At 30.9% G+C, this 20,480-nt stretch overlaps 1 protein-coding gene across 1 annotated transcript in view; it reads left to right on the top strand.

Moving 5' to 3' along the window:
- LOC110996832 (elongation of very long chain fatty acids protein) overlaps positions 1-20,480 on the top strand; it is a 90,344-nt gene that overhangs the window by 14,629 nt on the left and 55,235 nt on the right. The window lies entirely within an intron of this gene.

Below are 20,480 nucleotides of genomic sequence, written 5' to 3'. Positions count from 1 at the left end.
AGACGCATAACGTTAAAGTGATGTCTTGGAGCTCTTCAAGTGGCTGTGCTTACTACGCAGATAATAACGAAGCAAACATACTGTGCTTATGTATACAATTAATTTGTTGCGTAAATATGTTAGACGATATAAGATAAACTTTAACTGAAGTAATTTCTTTAACATCACACTTAAAAACTCAATACAATAAAGAATGACATTCGATAATCCCATTTTCCTATAGAAGGTATATATTATTTAATTATTAAGATAATAGTAGCCTATTCGTCTCAAAAAAGAGATTGTCGCTAGTATCATCGTCATAACATATGACTTAAGTATACAGAAAAAACGGAAACTGTTCTGATATTTTTTAGTATTTAAACTAAACCCGTTTTGCATTAAATGTTGTCGTCGAAAATCATGAATTTAATATATTTTTAAGGTTTTGACGAGCGACTATTTAGATTATTCCTGACTTAACATTGCAATCGGAGCTCCCGTAATATTTAACTATACTATACTATTAATATACATACATATTTATTCTATAAATAATTCTTATATAACAACTAACCTTAAAATGTAATAACTAAAATATATTAATAAAAGGAGTCCCTTTAGGCAAGGTTTCGAAGATACTGGCAGCGTTCCCCCTTTGAATAGCTAGACCTATTCTTTGTCCGAGGTAGCTGCCAGCTCTTCGGTCTCCAGTGATGCCGACTAACCTTTTTGATATTTCCCTAAAAAGCCTTATAGTGCTAGGACCCCCCGAACCAATGGTCTGGCCACCGAATGGGACAAAATAATATTCGGAGCCTAGACTCCTGTATTTGCAGGCTTGTTTGGTGGTTAACCAGGTTGTTGGTTCCATGAAGATGGGAAGGGGCCAGTGTGTCTGAACAGGTTGCATCCCATACCAGCACCCGGCCCATCTTCCATGGAATCAAATTCATACCGTGCGTATCGTATTATATCAAACGGTACAGATCTGAACATTTATGAGTTATAGTTAAAAAATAAATTATAGAACAGGGAGCGAACGGGCAGAACGCTCACCTGATGCTAAGAGATACCGCTGCCCATGGACACTCTCAATCCCAGAGGGCTCGCGATGTGTCAATTATTTTTGTAATAGAAAATGTAGATTGTAACGTAAAAAGGAGTAAATTATTATTTATTAATAATCTCGATTGATTATGCATCGTTCGTATCCGGTTCGACAGGTTTTTCACCGTAACCCATTGGGTTATTATTACATTCCATAAATTATATAGGAAATTTTTAACTTTACAAATGTAGCTCGATATAATGTTTCGATTCTTCAAGGACGATTTACGATCTTAATAATGTTAAGATTAAGTGGCTTTAGCGATTGTTTCTCATCCCTTAAGTCCTGGATTAGCTCACCGGCTGTGCACCAATGGACTTTCTTTCTATGTGCACATTTACCATTCGTACGATTGGTGAAGGCAGTCGAATATAGGCATAAGAAGAACAGGCGACGGAGTGTTAGGTACAGAAGCCTAATTACCTAATCAGATATCTAAGGCTCAGCCCTAAAAAGGTTGTAGCGCCACTGATTTATTTTATTTATTTAATATTAACTTAATATACTTATATTTACATATAACTAACCCACTATGTATAGAATCTGTTTGCTTTGGGTAAGTTGAAAGTTTGTGTGTTATATTATGTTTGTCGATTAACAATTAATTTTATTTATAATTAATATCTAGATCCTACGGCTATATAGCTTATACGTAGATCATTTATCCCCTAATTATATAAATTAGTAATAAATTGTCTTCATTTATTCCATAATTTAATGACGACATGGTAATTGATGATTCAGCAAAGCGTTAATCATGATTTAATATATTTGTAGTCACATGAAGTACTACTTTCATAATATTTTGAAATAAAAAGCCAATTTTAACTTGGAACCTAACGTGTTAACACAGCTGGTGCGTCTTGTGATGCGACTAAAAAGACTGAAAAGGCTCCCAATTACATTTTAAAGTTAGTTATTATATTACAATTAATTATTTAAAATTACTTAAGTTTTGTATCATTTTAGATTACATGTTTTAGTCGCATTATAATTATAATAATTAGTAGAGAAAATTAATATTTTTTGAGTGGATTAAATTTCGTATTTTTCGTTATGATTTTAAGCCGTACATTACTTCGCTTGGAATTTAAATTTGAACTACTACAAGTACTTTATCTTTATAATATTATATAATGAGTATGAATCGTTCAATTTTATATTCGTCCCGGCACATAATTTTAGGCATATTTAGGATGGTAGGTTAGGTACTTAAATGAGAGAGTATCAAGTTTTTGGAGAGTCATTAAACATTATGAACTGCCACAATTTCGATCGGAAGTCATTCAAGACACCTCATTTTTATATCCTGGATGAAAATGGGAATTTATGTATTTCTTCGGCTATATATATTATTGTCTTCCAAACAACGCTATAACTGAGAAACAATTCACCACATATGTTAACAGTCTCGGTTCACTCTTCAAAGGAAGTGGAGATTGGAATTCAAAGCATCTGTACCGGGGTCGAGATTGATTACCACGCGTGGTAGAGAACTAATAAAATGCGATGATAAAAACAACTTAAGTACAATATACACTCCCGAGCCTACCCACTGGCCAAGCGAAGATTGCCTGATGTCCTCCAGGATCTTCTATATACTACACATAAAATACTACATACTTAAACAAATAAGCAACTTATGACACAAATGTAATGATCCTATTCACTAAGCTGTTCAACTCACTTTACCGGAGTATATAAGCCGATTATATATAATAGGACGAAGAACCCTGGAGCTTTATTGACTGAGCTAATATTATTATGGTAGATATTCCTAATGAGGAAAATCTCCTCCCGCAAATCATCCTACAACTCACCTGCTCATAGTCAGAAGACTAATTGCATGATGCGATCTTGGAAAAAAAAGGTACGCAAGTTAAAATGATTTCTACACATTTAGAACTCTGGGCAAGTAGACAATATATGTTTCCACGATATGATTTTTAAAATTAAAGAAATTATCTTGTCTTGTAGTACACAATGATTATCATCACCATAGTAGTTCAAAAGAATTAATAGTAATACTAATTAATATATTTATTGTTGTTATTTATGTAATAATAGCTAGTTTTTACTTATTTATAGATTTACGTATCAGTATTACTTCAGCTACTTATGTTTCAATATTTAAACAAAAATATTATAGACCAAAGCCAAAAACTTTTGTTTGAATGTGTGGAATATAGCTTAAAACACAGTAAATAGTTATTACCTACTTATACAAGAAAAAAATGTGTATAATAAATTGTAAGAAGCATTGATCGTTTTACTAATTTAAAAGAGAAATAATAAAGCCATAATAAATGAAGGATACCACAGATTTTTAATATTGTTTAAGATTTTTTTTAGTAATATTCAATAAATTTAATTGCATTCTCTTCTTTTGTTATTATTAACATTTACAAATATATTATAATACATAAAAAGCCTCGCATGAATTTATAATACTTAATTATTGTTTGTTTCAAGAATCGGAAAATCCAGTTGAGTATTTTATTCACAAATTTTCCATCTCCCATCGAGCTTACGCGCAAACAACACGTTTTGTATGATTGAACGATATCAAGGCCAAGGAATAAATATCAATTTTATATTAAAATAAATGGCCGAAGTGTGTGTTTTTTTGTTAGTAAATACCCACTCTATTTCGATCGTCGTATAAAGGGCAATTCAAGTTAAAGTCAAAGAAAACAAAAGACAAACTATTCAGCCGTTAAGGTAGGTAACGTGTAATACTCTACATCTTGTAGTGAGAATTTTGCCATCAATATTCTCACCAGAAAACATTATCAACCCTATGGTCGATGTTCTTGTTAAACTACGTAGTTAATTAACCATTGGCCATTGGCCTAAAAGATTCTGGCTAAATATCTGTTTTTTTTTAAACTGATGACTGTTCTTACGAGTGGTTTTATTTTTTGACAGCTCAACGTAATATAAATATAAGTATATAAATAAAAAGATACGTAAATAAAAACCAGTTTATCCGCATTGTTTTAATTTTATTAGTCGACAAAAAACTATACTTGAAACCAAGCGCGGCTGTCCAAAGGTTGGTCATGGATATAATTGGAAAATTAATTAGACAAAAAGTTCCATTTACATGTTTGTGTGTTTTGGATGTAAATTATTTACGTATAAATATGAAATTACATAAATCTTAAACAAAAATAAGGTGGTTATTTTGTTTCGGCTTACACAGTACCGCTATTAATTGTAAGTACATTTAAGTAAGTACTATTAAGTAGTAGCGAAGCTATCGGTTTGATAAATTACATTAAATCAAGGTTTTATCTAAAAAAAATAACGCGTGTGATTATTAAATGTTAAATTTTATATGAAATGAAAAACGAAAATTAATTTTAATAAATTGGGAGTTATTTCAATATGCTGTTGATTTTAATGAGAAAAATCACCAAATCGTTCAATACCTGACTATATTTTAAATCTTTGTTACATTTTGAGTTTCTAAATGTCTTTATTTATAGTTATATATTTTCATTAAATTCTTAAAAAAACATTAATTATCTGTCTAAATGCAATCAATTTGGTTATAAATTGAATAATAATTACGAAAGCGAATAAAAAGAAATTCATGTATTATTTGACGTATATTCTCCTTAATCCTGTAAAAATTACTGATAAAATTAATTGATACCATAAAGACATCACTTGGGGCGTCACCATTTAAATCGTTGTTAAATTAATGTTTTTTTATTTGTTCAAGGTTAAATAAAAAATCTTAATTTGCTTCTGCACATTCACGAAAAAGTTAAGAGCTGCACTTTTCTATCTTTACATGTTACTCAAAATAAACAGGCTTAAGAAAAGAGAGCGAACCGTTACAATTTTGAGAGTATAGAGCTCACAAGCCATTTAGTTTCGTCTTTTCATAGATAAATGGTCAATGTCCTATGTCACCAGCTTCCTTTCAGGGTGTATATTTAAGTAAGTTGAGAAAATAGTATAAATTTTTCGGTATATAATATAAATTAATATAACACGGCTTTGTTTAATAAAATTAGTTTGATAGCATATTAATGTGAGTTACTGAAAGTCACTAGTAATGTCTTTCGAAGGCTAATTACTTGTGTTATGTCAGGTTAAAGGAATTACTCACTTAGTACTCTATTTAAATTATGGAGATACAGGGTCGATTTAAGTATGAATTCGTAATAAAGCATTAATAGTACAGTGATATTATTATTTTATAAGTCGCCGAGTATACTCAGTTTTAGTTAGATAAAAAGTTATTTTAACATAACTGGATGAATTAATTTATTAACACTTCGTTGCATGACATAATTAAATAATTAGGAAGACAACTGGCCTATCGCTTTAGAGAGATCTTTTCCAGGAAACCATTGTGAGGGCAAAAAGATAAATTTGATAATGTAAGCAAGAAGTGAAAGATACATAAGACATACAGCTATATATAAACAAAACAAAGCAATACATACATAAACATATGTAAATAGTGAAATAGTGATTAAAACAATATTTAAAAAAAAGGACAGATGAAAAAGCAATAGTTCACATGAATAACAATAATTTTTGATCAGTTAGTACGAAATTTATGGATAATACGTGGACACGTATGCTTGTATAGAGTCAAGATTTGAAGGAAGATAGAGAATAGGGACGGGAGGTCCATGTGCTCACTGCAAAGACCTTAAAAGATTCGCCAAGAAAAATAAGAGTTATGTGATAGAATGTCAAGGATATAGTTTTCGGAAGACCGTAAGCTTTTTCATGGGCTCCCAAAAATGTTAAATCTTTTTTGAGATGGGAAGGAGTTTCAGGATTGAACCTCATGGAATATAATAGATATTTAGACTTGTCAAAACAAAATGGCTAGTTATAAAATGTAAGATTTGTAGACAGACCGCCGCTAATTGCGTAGTTAGAAACAGAGGATTTGTTAAAGTTTTAGAAGCGGTAAAAAATCGCTATTTAAAACCACAAAAAACAATCAATCTTTCGTCTTTATTATTTCGTATTTATTAGTTTGAGCACCAGTTATATTTAATTATGACGTTGGAATAATCACATTATTCAGATTTTCCTTGATAAACTGGTTTTATGTTGTCATTATTGAATCAAGAATATAGTTATACTATATCTTTATGTCTTACATTGTACAAGTAAATACACAAAATTGTATGTCGTGTACACAGATTTTTTTGATATAGGTACAATAGGTATCTAACGGAAACATATTGTATGGATATGGTGGACCTGTCAAATCAAATTAAGAGATTTATTTTTTTGCCATAGGTTTCTCTGGTTGGACATTCCATATATCTTAAATATAAAATTCTTGTGTCGCGGTGTTTGTAGTGAAACTCCTCCGAAATGGCTTGATCGATTCTCATGAAATTTTGTGTGCATATTGAATAGATCTGAGAATCGGACAACATCTATTTTTCATCCCCCTAAAGGTAAAAAAAATTTCGTTTTTTCATTTTTTCATTTTTTCAAGATACATCATACAAAATACATGCAATCCTAAATTTTCACTCCTCTACGATTAACCCTTATTTTTTATTTGTTAAGTAATAATTTTAATTTTTTTGCAAAAATTTTTTTTTACTTTGTCATGACTTACAAAATTTCATATGACCCTGAATCTTTCACTTCTCTACGACCAACCCCTATTTTATTTGTTAATTACAAACTTTAATTTTTTGGCAATTTTTTTTTATTTTGTGATGACAATAAAAAAATTAAGATCTCTCTCAATTTTTACTCTTATACGATCAACCCCTATTTTTACATCTCGATTTTTATTTTTTTTAAATCGATCCACAGATCCGCAATAGGGTTGCAAGATGGCAATCAAATATTATAATTGTAGTAGAATTAAAAATATGTTTCCTAGAAATAATATACATGGCAAAAAAACGTTTGCCGGGTCAGCTGGTAATTATATTATATACATATTTTGTCAGAATATCTATATTTCTTACATTGTCGTTGTTGTTGTTTGTACTGACTAGGCAGCAACTTAATGTATTCTTCCGTCTAATTATAATGCAACAGTTTGTGATTTAAGTACAGCAAATCTAAATGAAAAATAAAAACTGAATTAAAAATACCTATTACACTATTCTATGCTATTGTTACGTTTAACGGTAAAAAAACATTTAAATCCAATTGAATTTTACTTAATTACCTTAATTATTATTTAATATTAAATAAATTATAGGACAGATCATTTAAAAATTAGTGTTTATATGTCTACGTCAATGACTTATTTAGAATAAAAAGTATAAGGAGTGGAAACTTAACACGGCGCGATAATTGGTATCAAATTTATTTTTTAATAAATCTCAAAAAGTCATTTACAAAAATTATATTATTACGATTCTAGCTGTACTCGTGTGCCTTTAGAGATACTTACGGCAATATTTCAACAAATGCAAATTCGATTTTAATGTTTAATACACAAAATTACACCTAGTACATAAAATTAAGCTGTTTACAGTATTTTACTGCAAGTAGCATATTCAGTATTAGCACTTTTGATACTCATGAGAGAAAAAATCGTCTTTCTAAGTGACCACCTGCTTTACTTCCAACATTTGTTCCGGAGCCTTATTTATTGTAAATTATATACTACAGGAATACCGGGAATCAAAAGGTTTTCTCCTTTTGTCATATAATAATGTGTTCCAGATCTGTATTTAATACCCGTGTATACATAGCCAAAACGCTAAACAAAAATGATGGCTACTTCTGAGTTCCATTAATGAGAAAATGAATGGGAGAGTGGTATCGGTATTTTAACTTGGGGTAATGGATTGCGCATACCCTACCGCGGCGCGACTGCTTGGTGGGGTTATGTGGAACTCGCTATTGTGCATACTGCATACCCACTAAAACCCCAAGGCGCCACCAACAATCGCCTTAGGCGGGATACGGTACCAGCAGAGCCTTATCCGCTTAGAGTAGTATCGGTACCTCAACATTAAGTTCGTACAGATTCGTCTTTTGTACAGAGGTTAGAAAAGCCGTAACTGCCTTTTTTTTTAAAAGAAAATTAAGTCTTGCAAATGATTTACATTAAAATTCACGTTCACCATTGTGTGTGGCGTAAGAGCCGCAGTTTTGTTCCTGTTTACATAGCATGTTTCAGTTATTTAAAATAGCTTAGTCGCTTACTTTGTCTATAAACTGGATTTAGTAGTGAGCACTGAATTCGCGCAAGCTTCACCATTTATATGGGCGCTAAACATTTTTTACGAAATATGTGTAAAAAGGAAATATCCAATGTTATCAATGTATATAATGTAACTACCGTTCCTAAGTTGAATAGATGTTGTTCTTAACTGCTGACGCCCTACTACGATACAGCGGATATCCATTACCATTGTAGACAGTCTTTTTAACAAACTTGCAAGGATGTTTTGCCCTGCATGAAGCAAGGAATTTGGGATCTGCAAGACCGCATGCACGGACCATGAATGATATTTGTATAAAGTTACATAACATTTTTAAATGATCAAATATAAAACAATAAATATGCCAACTTTTTGCACTTGGGTATATTCGAGCAAATATCTATGGCTATTAATAAAAGAAGATGGTTAAATGACCATTGTACCTCAAATGTTAGGATTAATATTACCACCCTTTGCTATAACATTTGGAAGATGAATGTAGTTTTCATTTTAATTTATTTTAAATGAATCAACATAACAGCTATAGGGCGGTTGTCTGCATATTGAAATCATGTTTTCGAATACATAAATAAATCGAATAAATATGATAAGCATAAAAACAGTTGCACGATATTTTTTATGGGTTAATGCTAGTATGTCAAAGAATTAACTTGGTATATTAGGTAAGTAAACACCCTTCTTGCCCAATGCTGACAATTAGCGGAGATTATAGTGCGTGTTAAAATTGTGTGTGTCCGGTTAATATTGTATGTATATAATTGTATTTGTTTGCGATACCAAGAGCCAAAACCAGTTGCACAGATCTCCGTTACCAAAGACGTTGCGCCTACTGAATGCTGTCTCCGACACTATCGACATATATATATGTTGGCAGAGTGAATTCACAGTAGCGATATCGTGTGTTTTTATTATTTTTTATTTTTGTAATGACTTCCTACTGTATGGAAAGTGTATGTATTTTCGTGAATAAATAAATATAACACAGGAAAAAGCATTTGCCTGATACTTTTCTTGACGTTCATAAGTGTACATGTTTACCTAAATGAATAAATATATTATGACTATGACTATGACTACGGCTTCAACTTCTATGATTCACGGTACATTATATATATACCGCCTTTCATGTTCCTGGCGTACTGCCAGAATGCATGACTAAGTAACTTGTATCCTTCTTACACCATTCTAGGAGAGTTTTGAAAGTGTTAAAGAGGCATTATTCTGACATCTGCCATCAACTTAGCTATTTTCGTCTCCCATAAAATTTTGCTGATTATCATGTACGTAGTAAAAAGCCAAATCTATGATAGATCCGTCCTTGCATTGCAAACGTAGTGGAGAATCCGGGCAATAACAATGTCATTAATTACTCTAAAGAACGATTTAAAAACAACAATTGTATTTCCTTATTCAGTGCAAAAAACCCCGCGATTCATAACTATAAAATATAGTGTATTCATTACTAAAATATAGGTAAAAAAATAAGGGTTTTAAAAGTTCTTCTTGTTTACAAATGGATGAATGTGAAACTTTATCACCAGATCAACACACCCGGAGTTTCCTCTTTGCATCTTAGTGCTTCACAAAGTATACATTTTTTTATCTTTACTAGGTTCTTTTTACGGGAGCCCTATAAAGGAGAGCCCTTTTAAGATTGCCATACTACGATGAAGAACATAGAATCATCGTCAATTATTTAAAACTCCCGATTCGATGAACTTCTTTTCAAGGCAATTGCATACTTTTTTTTAACAAAATCAAGTTGTCAATAAATAAATTTAAATCGTACGTTAAAATTGCCTACTAAGGCCTATTATAATATAAATGAATAATTAAACGATCATAGTGCTTGGATATGAATTGCTTCAGTATAAAGAGGTAAGTAATTTTATATTTTATTATCATTAATTACTTAAGATGTCATATGGAACATGGTGGAATGGTTGCAGCTCCTTACAAACGTTATGTAAAAAAAAACTTGACGATTAAAAAGAGTGGCGGAGAGTTTAAATGTAAAATATTTGAAATTTATAATTTTTTTAGCTTCGCTCAGTGAGTCAAGCATTAGAGACCTATTGTACTGTTTTCTGTTTCTAACGAGCCTGGCAATGACTGTAGCGTCATTGAAATCGGTGATACTCTATGTTATTCTGGAACCAGAGAGATTTTGTAAATAATTTTATGATAATAACTTCACGATCCTAATAATATAGTGAAGTATAAAAAATAACACAAAATCTCTGATTCTTTGAACCTCATGAACCTAGCTCCTTATGTTATGGCTGACGATTTCTTTTTTTCACAAATTGCAACATAAATTACTGTTTCGTAGATGATATCGCCGAATAACACACCCTATAACACCCTCTTGTATGTGTTGACATAATTTTAAATCACAAGCGTACATACTTTAAGCTATACGAAAAATCATTTGCATCGGTATTGGCTGACCATTATACATTTTCTCTCGGATTTGGACCAAACGGCAACCTACTTTTGCCCCTTTCCTAATACCCTCATATAGCAGCAAGCTTTAGCACTTCGATTTTCTTGCCTTACTAATGGTATAAAAAAGATCACCAATGTTTTCTATAACTTTACAAGGGATAGCTAAGGTTGCAATTAGATTTTGCTAATTTAGATTCTTGGTGAAAGATCTCTGCTGTAGAATCCCAACATTGGTTCAGAACTCAAATAATCTTCTAATGTCTTGACATTTATTTCTTCACAAAAGGCACTTCATACGGCCATCAACCTTATCTAAAAAGGACGTCGTAAAGTTAAATAAAAGTAAACAATCAGGGTTTCTTGATTTGTAATGCAAAAACTATTTAATTCAAAAATCTTTAAAATTTTGTATTTCGTTAAAATAATAATGGACGTGAAATTGAGATAGTTCTTGCCTTTAACAACACTTTTATCAACAAACACCGTATGTATACACTCTGATTTCACTAGAGAATTGATATAATTGAACAAAGATCTTTATTTCCTCACGGAAGTCACAAACTATATTTCATAAATACATATCTTCAAGCTACTAAAGTAGTCGGTAAACCTTCTCGTAATTTCAAATGACATCAATGTAAATATTTTATTTAATATGTTTGGTTAAAAAACTGCGTCATTCTGACATCTTACAATTATGTGTTGATCGATTATAGCTCTTACTCGAACTAATGTTTATTAACTTGAAATTCATTCGTACGAGTTATTTTGTCGTATATTTTAAATTGTATGGACATGGAGGACACACTTCAGAGAGCACTAAGCCCTACCAAGGGGTTTATTAGCTACAGCATTTACTTTAAAATATGTCAGAAGTATTTATATCCGTTCGATAATCTAAAAGGATGAGGTCATTCAGTAAAGGCTATAACAACGACGTATTTTGAAGAACAATGTACATGTCGTAAATTTATGCATATAAACGTAATTGTTTTTGGAAATTACTATGGTATTTGCACAATTGAAGCCAATAGCCTCATTAACAGGTGTGAGAAACCGCTTTAATGGAGTCAATTAATAAGAGAAAAAGTCAATGAGAAGATTTACCTACTGTGCTGAAAAACAGACTGCATATGTGGTTTAAAAACTAGGAAAATGTAACACACAACTTGTAAGTAATTAACTAAATAAGGATGAATTGTATCAAATTCCAGATCCTTGAATAGGGCATAAGACAGACTATGACGCCTGTTGCTTCAATGAGCAGTCTTCCGAAATCGACGCACAACGTCTTTACTTCTAACATGCCGGTTTCCTTGCTATGTCTGTGTTCACAGTATTATTGTTGAACATACATAGAAAATTTATGTGGCTCTTAGATTTTATTCTTCTATAACATTCATCCATGTTATAGAAGAATGCAATTTTCTTGTTATTTATTGAATAGAAAAAAATGACATTGTTTTGGGCTAGGGTATAGTAATATCAAAATTAAGACAGAAAAACCATGCCAAGAGTCGATAGTGAATAATTGTTTAATTACTTAAATAATGTTTCTTTTCAAAAAAGTTATTTATTACTTATTGTCTGGATCTCATCATTATAATAACTAGTCGAATTCCACGCTTGAAGCTCTAAATAAAGAATTCATTTTTTGCGAATCAGTTATCGTCCTTAAGTAGGAAGTAAAGTTTTTTTCATACTAAACAATTACTGGGTTTTTCCAATAAATTAAAATAAAATTCCTGTAAAATAATGTTATTTTAGAGATATGACATAGTAAGATAGTATGCCCGCACTACATAGTAGGAATAAAAAAATATTCATTGTAAGTATTACATTTTTTAGTTAGAGAATCATCATTATATTTTTTTAAACGTTAAACCTTGATGAAATAATAAAGTTATTTTTTTACTTCGAAGACCAAGGTTATTGAAAAGTTTTGATAAATAGGAAAATAATGTAGATAATATTACCATGCTCATTTTCCGTAGAATAATTATAAAAATTGATCGAACATTTAACTATGTAAGTATTAAAAGTAATTAATGTAAATTGGTATGGAAATATGAATTCCTTTATGTCCATTGACTCTTTACACGTTTAGTAATTATAAATTGCATTTACATAAAGATCCTAACTAATCTTATGTTATGTTATGTAGACTCAGAATGGACACTCATTCAAAATTGAATTGAGGTCTGCTTTGGGTTCCAATAAATCAATGGCGCTACAACCTCTTTATGTTTGGGCCTCAGATTTCTTAATCTGTTTCATGATATTTTTTTTGTTTAATATTTAAGTAGGCGATCAGCTTCCTGTGTCGGAGATCTCCGATACGCCGTTAACTTTTTGGGTCTAAAACATGTCGGTTTCCTCATGATGTTTTCTATTACCGTTCGAGCGAATATAAGAATGTCAAGAAAAGTAGAAAGAAAGTCCATTGATGCATAGCCATGGAACGAACTTACGACCTCAGGGAGGAGAGTCTTAAGCTGAAGCCACAAGGCCAACACTTCTTTGGGGTTAGTGACCACAATACAAACTTCTGTAGATAGACGCAAAATGTCACTTTATGCATTTATCAATAATACAGAATAAATGTCTACTACATTACCAATGCATCAAGTTTACTTTATACACATTTAGTATGATAATGTTTACTATTGTTAGTCACTTAACACATATTTGCTATTAAAGATGGTCCAATTCTTCTTCGCTAAGCATTGTTAGTAACTTCGTAGATGTTTTCGTAGGTGGGTGCTACGATGTTTCTTTCGTAAACGACTACGCCTGAGCTGTGACCACCAATCTGGCTAGGAGAATTATGTGTTTAGATTATGTATAATCTCTTGCCCAATCGACCTTGACATATTGCATAATTTCGATATTTACATTCCAATACATATGAGAATAATGTAATTAAAGTTTTGAAGAAAAATTACTATGACGTAAATTGGTAATTTTTATTTTTTAAATTAGCCTTAAACGATCGTACCATTTCTTCCCGGTATATGTTTTTTAGTATCGCTTAAATGTTAATATTTAAATATTATTGCGGTAGTAATTTTCATATTTAAATTAAATTATTTTATAAAGAATCTGTTAAGAATAATATAAATAAATTCTGCAAAGGTTTGTAAATTTTGCACTATAATATTGACAAGACCTGTGTGATATATGACGTTTTTATTTAGAGAAATAGGTGCGTGTAAATTGCCAAAACATAATAAAGAATACTAATTTCGCTTCACCTTGTTAACTCAAGTGCGAACTTGAGAATCAGGGTCTGTTAGACTCCAAAGAGTGCGCACATGTTTGTATATTTACAAAAAGCAAGTTATTCCGAGGTTCCGAGGTGTAATTTAAATAAATGAATTATTGACAATTATGGTAATTAATGGATCTATCCAAGTTTATGAAATGTAGGGGATTTTTAGAAAATGCGTTATGTTCTAACGTAACCTAGTACGTAGATTGTAAAGGGTTTCCCACAAAAGAATACATATTATATATAAATCTAAAGAGGCACAGTATCTGTATCTGCCACGTGACACAGTATAATATGTACAGTGTCACGCGGCTGTGGGAACCGGCCAAAAGTCGATTCGAACTTTGAACACCTCTAAACAAATTATATTCTATTTATTATATGATACTGATAACATCAAATTATAATTTGTAAGTTTGATGATTTACTATTTAATACATGTTTACAAAAAATAATTTTGATACTGTAACATGGATATAAGATCTTTTTCTTATAGATTCATATGGATCATTATTTAATTATTTTAGCTTTGGGAAATAAATGGTAGCGGGTTTTAGGTAGTACTATCAGCAAAACAGTTTTTGCCTTTAATAAAATCTCAACTTCCAATAAAATGTAATTTATACACGCAAAAAGTGAAAATATGTCATCACATTTTTTATGAAGGTAATACCGGTTTGTTTGTTGAATACGAACCTACACGCGCCTGCGAATATTGCGTATTAATTACCGTCTTTTCCAATGATTATCCTGGATTCAACTTGTTTTATGAGAAAGACAATTATTTATAATACTTGTATATTTAAAATAAAATCAAGCAAGCATTTAAATATTTCAATGTTAAACTGATAAAATTATTTATTTTGGCGCGCTTTTCCGCATATTAAAAACACCATATTTATTACAGCTTGCATTTCTTATGCTCACTAAATAATTACATAATTTTATTTTGTATATCGACATATTCTGCCCATATCTTCTTATTTCCTCGTATGGTACAACTGAGAATTCTAATGACCGAAATCTTGGTCCAAGATGAATAGTAATTATGGTAAACATTGTATAAACAAAACAAAATTCAAATAAAAATGACTAGCAAAATATCAGATTAGATATCAGATAGTTCCTTAGCAATGCTGTAGCTTTGTATTGGTATTATAATAAAACGTTTTTGTCGTTCGTAAGTGAACATTATGTTACATACATGAATTTTTCAATTTGAATTTGAATTGAAATCAACGACTCTGAGTTTATAGAAAGTACACTCCGAACAGACCATCGACAAGTACCTACTTTGCACGTGCTATTGTTCTTATAAAAACATTATATCAAAAGCATTTTAATTACATGCCTGCTAAAAATAACTACATCACAAACAAAATACTATAAAATCCGAATACAATGAGTTTTAGAATGTTTAAATAGTAAGAAAATTATTTTTGTTGCGTAATTAATTTTAATTTGATTCGTATGTGTTGTAATGAGACTCCATATGAATTCGTAACTATGCTCCACATTTTATATTTTGAAGTTCATTACCTCATAATATCGTAATTTGTAATGATATGTAGACCTACTTCGCGCAATCATTTTTATTACCTACATTAGTAGGTACCATCCTATACTAGTGTAAATATAGTATATTTAAAACATAATAAGTAATAGTATTTGCTAATATTCAACCGTGTTTCGTAATTTTATCCTTACCTATAATCAAATGGAAAAATATGAGTTCTGCGTATTAAATATACCTCTCACAAACACGGAATAGATTCTGCATCAAATGGACGTTGTGGCGGCCAATTAATAATATTATTTTCGTAAAAGAATGTTTATCATGTTTTTAACATAGTTGTGTGCAACGAGTAGGAAGATAAATTAAGACCCTGAAGTATTTTAATAAGTTGCAATCACTTCTCGAATTGTTCTTTACATTAAATAATTCTGTTTGCTTATTTTTAAAACGTATTAAGTTCCTGCTTTGTAAAGATTTTTATGGGAGTTGTTTCGGTTTCAATTTATAGTTACTTAATAATTCCAATTTATGCAGTACAGGCACAATAATTAATTATGACAAAAGTTTAAAGATTCTATCTTGCTATTGCAAAGTCTTTTTATAATTTGCCTAAATTTGACTTAACTTATACCAAACCTATTGAAATAGTACGAAAAACACGTAAACTAAAAAGTATTGTACATAAAAGTTCATAATAAATAATAATTTCATCTTACAATTTATGGTATACACATTTAAACAAAGTAAACCTTTAAACTCGTAAAAAGCTTCTACTAGAAGAAATCATCGAATACCAATAATAAACATTTAAATATAAATATTTACAATTCATTCGCATTCTACCTAATCAAAGGTCGCCAGCAGCAACGTTGTGGTGCATGAGTATTTATCAATCCACTTACAATGTACTGTCTCATGTTTTCTTTAATGTTTTATGTTAAGGCAAACACTTTAAGCCACGTACTTATAGATATTGGATAACTTAAAGGTAATTCAAATTGTAAGGATGCGGTAAAAATGCATTAATAATCTTGTAGCACTAGCGATCTATCTGACTCTGTTTCGGATCACCATATGAACAAGAGCTACAAGTTTATTAATAAATTTAATTATGCAAATTTTAACTCTTACTCGAGTTAATTTCGGTGGCGGTAGTTAGAGGGGTGTTCAAATAAATGAAACAATTTGGTCGAAGCATAGTTTCAACTGACTTTAATCGTTTAAACAGGATCTTATAGCTAACATACAATAAGGGGTAGTGGGAATGTAACTTGATGTCGACGGTTTGTTATATTTATGAATGTATGAAACAATAAAAAGCTAATTTGTTAATACCAGAACTGACTTTTTAATTTTATTAACTACATGATGTTTGCAACATTTCGTTTGCACTTATTATTATTGAGTTATGAATTTTATATGGTACAACCAACTTCTAAATCATAGTATAACTAACATATTTAAGTTACATAACTCTCGTATCATCAGTTGCAGTCCGACAACGCTGTGTTATCATTATTTTATTATTTTATATAAAAGGAGAGCAGACGAGCCTATGGGACCGCCTGGAACGGGCAGTCATCTTTCATCAGTCATTCGCTTGTTCGCAAAAGAAATACCAAAGGTACATAGTTTTATATAGTTGGTTTACTGAACGATTAATATCATACCAACTCCTACCAAAATACCTCATAATTAGCTACGAATTGGAAATACAATGATAATATATCATTATTGAAACAGTGTATACGATTCTCTTAGATATAATACCTTCGTAAGTTATACGTCAGTTACACCACCTTTTTTTAGTAATCATTAAAAAGCGTACAGAAACCAATTATTTTATTATACTTTACGTAAAAAACGGGATGTTCTAAAGCGGTAAAGCTTAACAAAACGACTGGTTTAGAATAAATTACTCAACGCATCATTAGTAACAGGTTTTACTGAGTATTAAATAATAATATTTTTATAGTTTTACATACTCCAGGGCCGACACTTATTGTATATTATTTTTAAAAATAAGTAATTAAACTTCTCTAATAAATATATGTAATTTAACTTATATTTCCTTAGTGTTTTTAGTAGAGTTAATTAAGTAGATACAAAAATACATTATTTTGTTATATTGTTATATTTATTTTATTTATATCGATATGCAATGCCCTCTGAATAATGGGGAACAAACGTCCAAGACCATCAATCGCAATCGGTCTTGACCTTCGATAAGCAAAGTCTAACTCCTCTATAAATAAAATGGCAGTGGGCAACCCTGTACCCAAGGATCATAGAAACGGACCTATCACGCATTGGAAGATTCTTCAGATCTGGTTTCTGTGTACAACTCATAAATTAACATTGGGACGGGCGATTTAATGTTTACATTATTTGGAAGTCTTAACGCGAGTTTATCAAGGTTATAAAGATTTATGTACATACTATATTTTTGTATAATTATTATTCAAAGTATAGCGCGAGTCTATCGGTTAATCGATTATTATCTTGTGTCTTTCTATCTCTTGCTTGACTAAACTAAGACGTGTCATGAAAGATAACGTTAAGTCTCCACCCTGAATCTTATCCTGTGGACCTTAAAGAGATTCATGAATTATTATTCGTGTAAATGAATGATTTAGTGTCATTGTATAGCGACCCTCCCGTCGAGATAAATTGCAATTCTTAACTCGCGAAATATATAAAATCGATCCAACGGCTTAAAAGTTCAGTGACATACACCTACAGACGAATAGTGTTTTAAAATATTCTCAGAAAAATATTTTATTTCGTATCTGAATATTACTAGCAGACTCAATATATACATTGTATTTGTCTTAAAGAATGTGTGGTAATAAATGCTTTAAGGATAATATTAAAACCAGTTGTTCTATATCATATTCTGCATTTCATTCATTATCACAATGAGAACTCATTATTTTTACTATTTATCGTATTTATAAATGCATGTGAATGTTTGAATACGGCATTTGATAAAAGACAGGCATAAAAGTTGAATGAACTTCCACATTTCTTATTCGTATGCAAATATTAGCAATATTTTAAATGTACAAGAAATGCCAGCTTTTGCGTTTATGTGTCAACATATATTTTTCAAATCCAATATACATAAACGTGCTTGGCAGTTTCTTTATACGTGATAGTTTATTATTTATACATTACTAGAACGACCAGTCCTGGACACATTGATTGACTTTATATGTAGCAAATATCGCTTAATTATAACCAACGTATAGTAGAACAACCAGAAGAAACTTAGCATAAACTTAGCATAGAACATATTTTAGGTATTGCAAGTTGTAAAATCCAGTTATAGTCTGAAATACAGTCATATGGATGCCAAGCGTGGATTTTTAATAAGGCGCTATTAAAGAAAATTAGAGTATGCCACGCGTACTATTCTTCGATTGAAAATTAAAGTCAAAGAAACAAAAACTGTGTGACACCAAGCCTTACAAAAGTAACAGGTGTAACACAAAAAAAGGGGAAATGGGCATACTGCCAGTGTTCCGAAAGGCAGATGGCTCGAAATGGCCTGAAATCTGGGAAGATGAAATAGAAGAAATAGTAGTGAGGATGTGGATGAATGATAATAATCTACAGAATTAGATGAATTTGGAGGCCTACACTCCTACGGGTTGTCTTTATTTAATATAATAAAAACACAAACTTAAACTTTATAGTTCTGGGTTAAAGGATATATTATTTTTAACTGAGACATATTTTTGGGCTGTTTTGTACAAAATTGTTGCTAGGTATTTATCTGGTTTTATTATTAATAGCATTCACATTACAAAAATCAAAAGTATTCGTGGAGAACATTTATATAACGGTGACAAGAAAAGGATGGCGTTATAATCAACGGTGCTTATAATTAGTTAGGTACCTATATAGAAAATATATTTCGAAATAAAACACCGCAATCGATGACTTTATTTTTTATTATATAAAAGATTATTTGTTTGTGAATTTAAATCTTTAAAATAATGTACCTACGTTTAGTATTCTAAAAATTGATTGACAGTTTCTGTGTTTACGCCCTAAATAGAGATCTTGAATCAGAAAAGAACCTTTATGCGACAAAGCAGACATGTTTTAAACCAACTACCTACTTATAGACATCCAAAAGTATTTTGTAATTAGGTTTGCACATTTTAGCACAAATGGGGCCCAGATAGTTCACCACTCATTGAGCATGTAGGTCGATTTAAAATTATTAACCCACAACTATTACATAATTATTAAAAATATTTTCTTTCTAAGTTCCATTGCACACGCAAACGGTCATTTTGAGTGAGCATTAATTAAAACTAATGCTGTTAATTGAATTTTCTTGTTCGTAAATAATTAATTTTCATTCGAGCGAAAACAGTGAAAGTGTATTTGCTTTTTATTTAAAGGGATTTTGTAAGTTTATTTCAACTCAAGGTCTAGAATTGAGTCCGGTTCAGTTAATACTGCTTCATAATTTATATTATATTTATGTTTACTGGTGGATAGAGACATAATAAAACTTATCCTTCAGTTATTCAGCTGTTCGGTTGTTGGTGTTCAATAAATAGTGAAACTGAGATACATTCTCGATAGAAACAAAAAAAATAATTAATACCTACTGGCAGCCATCGCCCAGACATAATAATAATAAAAAAGCAATCAATTCCTTTTGTTCTTTAAATACAAGTAATTTGTTTGCGTCATGTCGGAACTTGTTCTTAAAAATGGGAAAATTTTAATTTCGCGCGGTAATAAAGACAACAATGCCTTGGCGGATCGTAGTGATATTGTTTGATTTGAAGCAGAATTAACAGTCTATGACTTGAAAGAGATCGTCGATTCCAATTCCGAACAAGTAGGCGATTCCATTCCCTGGTAATATCAGCTCCTAGTGATTTCATCCTAATTCCGCGGTGAAAGAAATACCTGTTTGGAACTTGAATATGATGACGATAGTCG

This window comes from Pieris rapae, chromosome 10, assembly GCF_905147795.1.
Source record: "Pieris rapae chromosome 10, ilPieRapa1.1, whole genome shotgun sequence".
Classification (NCBI taxonomy): Eukaryota; Metazoa; Arthropoda; class Insecta; order Lepidoptera; family Pieridae; genus Pieris; species Pieris rapae.
This window is presented reverse-complemented; position numbering and strand designations above follow the sequence as displayed.